Here is an 8,364-nt window from a genome sequence, read left to right as displayed (position 1 = left end):
AAACTGAAACCATTTCCACTAAGATCAGGAAAAAGACAAGGTTTCCCACACTCGCTACTATTATTCAACATAGTTTTGGAAGTTTTAGCCACAGCAATCAGAGAAGAAAAAGAAATAAAGGGAATCCAAATGAGAAAAGAAGAACTAAAGCTGTCAGTCTTTGTAGATGACCTGATACTATACATAGAGAATCCTAAAGATGCTACCATAAAACTACAAGAGTTAATCAATGAATTTGGTAAAGTAGCAGGATACAAAATTAATGCACAGGAATCTCTTGAATTCCTCTACACTAATGATGAAAAATCTGAAAGTGAAATTATGAAAACACTTCCATTTTCCATTGCAACAAAAAGAATAAAATATCTAGGAATAAACCTACCTAAGGAGACAAAAGACCTGTATGCAGAAATTATAAGACACTGATGAAAGAAATTAAAGATGATACAAATAGATGGAGAGATATACCATGTTCTTGGATTGGAAGAATCAACATTGTGAAAATGACTCTACTACCCAAAGCAATCTACAGATTCAATGCAATCCCTATCAAGCTACCACTGGCATCTTTCACAGAACTAGAACAAAAATTTTCACAATTTGTATGGAAATGCAAAAGACCCCGAATAGCCAAAGCAATCTTGAGAAAGAAAAACGGAGCTGGAGGAATCAGGTTCCCTGACTTCAGACTATACTACAAATCTACAGTAATCAAGATAATATGGTACTGGCACAAAAACAGAAATATAGATCAATGAAAATAGAATTGAAATCCCAGATATAAACCTATGCACATATGATCACCTTACCTTTGATAAAGGAGGCAAGAATATACAGTGGAGAAAAGACAACCTCTTCCGTAAGTGGTGCTGGGAAAACTGGACAGCTACATGTAAAATTATGAAATTAGAACACTCCCTAACAACATACACAAAAATAAACTCAAAATGGATTCAAGACCTAAACGTAAAGCCAGACACTATAAAACTCTTAGAGGAAAACATAGGCAGAACACTCTATGACATAAATCACAGCAAGATCCTTTTTGACCCACCTCCTAGAGACATGGAAATAAAAACAAGAATAAACAAATGGGACCTAATGAAACTTAAAAGCTTTTGCGCAGCAAAGCAAACCATAAACAAGACCAAAAGACAACCCTCAGAATGGGAGAAAATATTTTCAAATGAAGCAGCTGACAACAGATTAATCTCCAAAACATACAAGCAAGTTATGCAGCTCAATATCAAAAAACAAACAAACAATGCAATCCAAAAATGGGCAGAAGACCTAAATAGACATTTCTCCAAAGAAGATATACTGATTGCCAACAAACACATGAAAGAATGCTCAACATCATTAATCATTAGAGAAATGCAAAATGAAACTATAATGAGATATCATCTCACAACCGTCAGAATGGCCACCATCAAAAAATCTACAAACAATAAATGATGTAGAGTGTGTGGAGAAAAGGGATCCCTGTTGCCCTGTTGGTGGGAGTGTAAATTCAAACAGGCCCTATAGAGAACAGTATGGATGTTCCTTAAAAAACTAAAAATAAGACTACCATACCACCCAGCAATCCCACTACTTGGCATACACCCTGAGAAAACCATAATTCAAAAAGAGTCATGTACCAACATGTTCATTGCAGCTTTATTTACAATAGCCAGGACATGGAAGCAACCTAATTGTCCAGCAGCAGATGAATGGATAAAGAAGATATGGCACATATATGCAATGGAATATTACTCAGCCATGAAAAGGAACGAAACTGAGTTATTTGTAGTGAAGTGAATGGACCTAGAGACTGTCATATGGAGTAAAGGAAGTCAGAAAGAGAAAAACAAATACTGTATGCTAACACATATATATGGAATTTAAAAAATTGTGGTCAGAAGAACCTATGGGCAAGACGGGAATAAAGATGCAGACCTACTAGAGAATGGACTTGAGGATACGGGGAGGGGGAAGGGTAAACTGGGACAAAGTGAGAGAGTGGCATGGTCATATATACACAACCAAATGTAAAATAGATAGCTAGTGGGAAGCAGCCGCATAGCACAGGGAGATCAGCTTGGTGACCAGCTAAAGGGGTGGGATAAGGAGGGAGGGAGGAATGGAGATGCAAGAGGGAAGAGATATGGGAACATATGTATATGTATAACTGATTCACTTTGTTATAAAGCAGAAACTGGCACACCATTGTAAAACAATTATATTCTAATAAAATGTTAAAAAAATCATACACCAAAATCAAGTAGGATTTGTCTAAGGGATGCAAGGATTCATCAATATATGCCAATCAATTAATGTGATACACCATATTAACAAAGTGAAAAATAAAAACCATATGTTCATCTCAATAGATGCAGAAAAGTCTTTTGACAAAATTCAACGTCAATTTATGATAAAAACTGTCCAGGAAATGGGCATAGAGGGAATCCACCTCAACATAATAAAGACCATATATGACAAACCCACAGCAAATATCATTCTCACTGGTGAAAACTGAAAGCATTTCCTCTAAGATCAGGAGCAAGACAAGGATGTCCACTCTTGCCACTATTATCCAACATAGTTTTGGAAGTCCTAGTCATGGCAATTAGTGAAGAAAAAGGAATAAAAGGAAACCAAATCAGAAAGAAGAAATAAAACTGTCACTGCTTGCAGATGACATGATAGTATACATAGAAAATCCTAAAGATGCCACCAAAAAAATAATAGAGCTAATCAATGAGTTTGGTAAAGTTGCATGATACAAAACTAATGCACAGAAATCTCTTACATTCCTATACACTGACAATGAAAGATCAGAAAGAGAAACTAAAGAAACAATCCCATTCACCATTGCAACAAAAAAAGTAAAATACCTGGGAATAAACTTACATAGGAGGTAAAAGACCTGTACTCAGAAAACTATAAGACAGTCATGAAAGAAATGAAAGATGACACAAATAGATGGAGAGATATACCATGTTCTTGGATCGGAAGAATCAACATTGTGAAAATGACTATACTACACAAAGCAGTCTACAGATTCAATGCTATCCCTATCAAATTACCAGTGTCATTTTTTGCAGAATTAGAACAAAAAAATCTTAAAATTTGTATGGAGACACAAAAGATCCTGAATAGCCAAAACAGTGTTGAGGAGAAAAAACGGAGCTGGAGGAATCAGACTCCCTGACTTCAGTCTAGACTACAAAGCTACAGTAATCAAGACAATATGGTACTGACACAAAAACAGAAATCTACATCGATGGATCAGGATAGAAAGCCCAAAGATAAACCCATAACCTGTGTTCACCTAATCTATGACAAAGGAGGCAAGGATATACAATGGAGAAAAGACAGTCTCTTCAGTAAGTGGTGCTGGAAAAACTGGACAGCTACATGTAAAACAATGAAATTACAACACTTACTAACACCATACACAAAAATAAACTCAAAATGGATTCGAGACCTAAATGTAATATTGGACACTATAAAACTCTTAGAGGAAAACATAGGAAGAACACTCTTTGACATAAATCATAGCAAGATCTTTTCTGACCCACCTCCTAGAGTAATGGAAATAAAAACAAAAATATAGAAATGGGACCTAATGATACTTAAAAGCTTTTGCACAACAAAGGAAACTATAAACAAGATGAAAAGACAACCCTCAAAATGGGAGAAAATATTTGCAAATGAATAAACAGACAAAGGATTAATCTCCAAAATATATAAACAGCTTATGCAGCTCAATATCAAAAAAACAAACAACCCAATCCAAAAAAGGGCAGAAGAGCTAAATAGACATTTCTCCAAAGAAGACATACAGATGGCCAAGAAGCACATGAAAAGCTGCTCAACATCATTAATTATTGGAGTACGCAAATCAAAATTACAATGAGGTATCACCTCCTATGGGTTAGAATGGGCATCATCAGAAAATCTACAAACAATAAATGCTGGATAGGGTGTGGAGAAAAGGGAACCCTTTTGCACTGTTGGTGGGAATATAAATTAATACAGCCACTATGGAGAACAGTATGGAGGTTTCTTAAAAAACTAATAGAATTACCATATGACTCAGCAATCTCCCTACTGGGCATATACCCAGAGAAAACCATAATTCAAAAAGACAGATACACCCCAATGTTCATTGCAGCACTATTTACAATAGCCAGGTCATGGAAGCAACTTAAATGTCCATCGGCAGATGAAAGGATAAAGAAGATATGATATATAGAGACAATGGAATATTACTCAGGCTTAAAAAGGAATGAAACTGGGTCATTTGTAGAGATGTGGATGGACCTAGAGACTGTCATACAGAGTGAAGTAAGTCAGAAAGAGAAAAACAAATATCATATATTAATACATATATGTGGGATCTACCAAAATGGTAGAGACGAACTGGTTTGCAAGGCAGAAATAGAGACACAGATGTAGAGAACAAACGTATGGACACCAAGGGGGGAAAGTGGTGGGCATGGGGGTTGAGATGAATTGGAAGATTGAGATTGACATTTATGTACTAATATGTATGAAATAGATAAATAAGAACCTGCTGCATAGCACAGGGAACTCCACTTCGCTGTACAGTTGAAACTAGCACAGCATTGTAATACACTATACCCCAATTAAAATAAACTTTTCTTTAAAATTCACATCCAACTAAAATAAATAAATAAATAACCCATCTCCCAGCTTCTGACTAGTGGGCAAAGCTTTCAAAGGAAAGCTTCTGTTTTTTCTCTGTAGGTTGCCAGATTGGTAGGAACAGAAGCCACATTTCTAGTGACTACGGAGGAAATTAGTAAGGAGGGTCTAGGAAGTAGTCATTAAAATGGTTTTCATTGAATGGAATTCGCCCAATATTAGCATTAGGAGCAATAGAGTGTTGCAACATCCAGACTTTGAGTCACCATCAGTTATTTCCATTATCCATAGGAAGAGCAGTAGGCTCTGTTTATATCAGAGTTTCTACATGAAATGTTTGTATTTTAAATTTGTCATATTTTGATATTGTGAAGACACTATGGTCAACAGATAGAGTATATTTTTAAGGAATAAACCCTACTGGACCCTTTCAAAAGATTTTGAAATTTTGGTGGATGATCCAAACCCAGCTGTCTTTATTAGGAATATACAAGAGCTTGAAGCAGCCTATACAAAATATAAAGAAAAGATGGGATTACTTGAAAGACAAACCTGGCTTCTTTTTCAAGAGTTAATATACCCACCTCACACCAGTTAGAATAGGCATCATCAGAAAATCTAGAAACAACAAATGCTGGAGAGGGTGTGGAGAAAAGGGAACCCTTTGCACTGTTGGTGGGAATGTAAATTGAAAACAGCATGCAGCTTCCTTAAAAAACTAAAAATAGAATTACCATATGACCCAGAAATCCCACTACTGGGCATATACCCAGAGAAAACCATAATTCAAAAAGACACATGCACTCCAATGTTCATTGCATCACTATTTACAATAGCCAGGTCATGGAAGCAACCTAAATGCCCATCGACAGATGAATGGATAAAGAAGATGTGATACATATACACAATGGACTATTACTCAGCCATAAACAGGAACAAAATTGGGTCATTTGTAGGGACGTGGATGGACCTAGAGACTGTCATACAGAGTGAAGTAAGTCAGAAAGAGAAAAACAAATATCGTATATTAATGCATATGTATGGAATCTAGAAAAATGGTGCAGATGAACTTGTTTGCAAGGCAGAAATAGAGACACAGATGTAGAGAAAAAAATGTATGGACACCAAGGGGGAAAAGTGTGTGTGGGGGGGTGGTGGGATGAACTGGGAGATTGGGATTGATATATATACACTAATATGTATAAAATAGATAACTAATAAGAACCTGCTGTATAAAAAATAAATTAAATAAATAAGTAAATAAATAAATAAATAAATAAAAATAAAGGAAAGCTTCAAGGATGTGCAGGTGAGAGCTACATGCAGAACAGCACAGTCGGCTCTGACAATCATCTTGAAACTGGTCTGGTCAGTGTCATCTTGATTGTTTTAAGCACAGTTAATCTTCAATTCCAGGGTCAATTTGTTCCCATTTTCTTGAGGCCAGTTCCTGGAATTGTGCAAACCATAGATTCAGTACTGCTCAAGATGGAGCAGTTTATGTCATGGCTACAATCTGGTCATCATGCAGTTAGCTTTTTGCCTCTAGCAGTGGTTATGGTACCTGCAAAACAACACAGGAATGTGTCTCAGATACTGTTATCTATGTACTTCAGGGAGAAACTAAAGATTCTGTGACCGCTATATGACTGCTTTACAGTGTAAATTGTAAACAGTTCTTCTGGCCCAGCTGCTATTTTTTCACTACATGTCTACATCCTTTCAATCATTAATTCTTGAGTCAGGCTTTTGTGACTCAGGAGAGGCCCCTAGAAGACTAAAGCCTTTTTCTGCAAACAAGAAACTGGGAACATGGAAGGGCTTTCGTACCAGGGAGGGCCCAGCAGGGTCCTGCTCAATTTCAGCAACATTTTAAATTATTCTTAGAGATTACCTTGAATTTCACTGGGACATTTGAGAGTGTAGGGCCATCACAGATCAAGTGGTTTGAGGCAAGAAAGCATGAGACGAGTTTTGGAAACAGCAATCCCCTTAACAGCTGTGTTAAGGAAATGTGGGAGCTCAGATGGGAATTCTAGGTGGTGTCAGCTTGTGCAGGATTTTTAAACAGTTCATATCTTCTCTCCTTCTTCAAGTGCTTCAATTATTCTCACTCATAAATCCTAGCATACCACTCCCTGCTTTAGGTTAAGCCAGGGATGTGACTGTCTGCACATGTGGCCACTTCTGCCTCTCATAGCAGACATCTCTAATCAATATTCACACTCTTTCCAGTCAAGCCAAAACTCAGCCTCAGTGCTCTCAATTCACTATTGATTTTGAAGGGATGAAATGCTGTTGCTTTCCCAGACCTAATCGTATGTTTACAGGATCTTAGCCCTTAATGGGACCTTAGAGGAAATTTTAGCCAATCGCGTCATATTGGAGAACAAAAGAGTTGAGGCCCAGACAAGTTAAGGGATGTGCCCAACATCTCACAGGCAGTGAGGGGCAAGTATCAGTAGTGCTATCTCTTTACTCCCTTGGCTCCTTCCCTATGTCTCTAAGGACACTGTGTCACATCCAAGGAGAAGGTGACTAGTACTTTGGTACCACTCGACTCCCAAGAGGCAACATTGGCACTCTTCCCAGAGATGGATGCTTTGCCAATGCACCCCCTCCCCTTCCACAGCCAGTCTTCAACTTCCACAGGTGAGTGCATTGGTATTCCATTGGAACTAGCCTCTCACCAGGTCCAGGACTTTATTTCCCCCTTTACATAACTCCTAGGACAGTGGAGGGTCTTCTAGAAACATATCATAGGGGGACAAGGGGTGGAGGGAGGAGATAAACTATTCACACTTTTCTCGAGACTCATCCTCTCACTCTTCTCTCTCCATGGGACTGCTTTTAATGCTATGATACAGAACATCTCACATTAGGATCTGAGCATCTTATTTCCAAACTGATAAATTAAAGGGGGAAATGATTCATGTTGCAAATGGATTTCCCACATTAAAAAAAAAGGCCACAAGTTCTCTTTAAGTAGCATCTTCTAGAGTGTTTGTTGACAGATTGTTAAGTAATTAGCTGTGGTAAGCTCGAAACTGAAATGTTCTAAGCCATGACTGCTGGTTAAGTATCAAGCAGAAATTAAGATAAAGCAAATATCACATGATTATGACTTTTTTATGCTATTTTTTTTACATTTTTATTGGAGTATAATTGTTTTACAATGGTGTGTTAGTTTCTGCTTTATAACAAAGTGAATCAGTTATACATATACATATGTTCCCATATCTCTTCCCTCTTGTGTCTCCCTCCCTCCCACTCTCCCTATCCCACCCCTCCAGACGGTCACAAAGCACCGAGCTGATTTTTACAATAGGGTGCAATTTGCTTGGTTTTAAGTTTTTATTTTACTGGATTAGCAGCTAAAATACAGGAATGTTGGCAGCCCCAAACCTCCTCTGTCCTCTATACAAGGACAGTCCTCCCCTCCTAAAAGCCTCTTATGAGTAACCCAGAGCTCTCCTTTTTGATTTACTTTGTTTCATTCTTGGAAATAATGTGATAAATATGTTCCATGTGTCTCCAGATGGAGCCAGCAACAACCCTTCTTTTCCCCCAAAGCCTAGAGAAAAAAGCGCCCTCATGAAAATGTGTCTAGATGGAGCATCAGATGATTAGCATTGTGTCTGGCATGGTCCCCTCCCAGTGTCATGTCTCTGCTGCCCGGTCACCCCATTGTTTGTCTGCAAGGTGGGGCTG

The sequence above is a fragment of the Orcinus orca genome, chromosome 1 (assembly GCF_937001465.1).
Source record: "Orcinus orca chromosome 1, mOrcOrc1.1, whole genome shotgun sequence".
NCBI classification, from domain to species: Eukaryota; Metazoa; Chordata; class Mammalia; order Artiodactyla; family Delphinidae; genus Orcinus; species Orcinus orca.
This window is presented reverse-complemented; position numbering follows the sequence as displayed.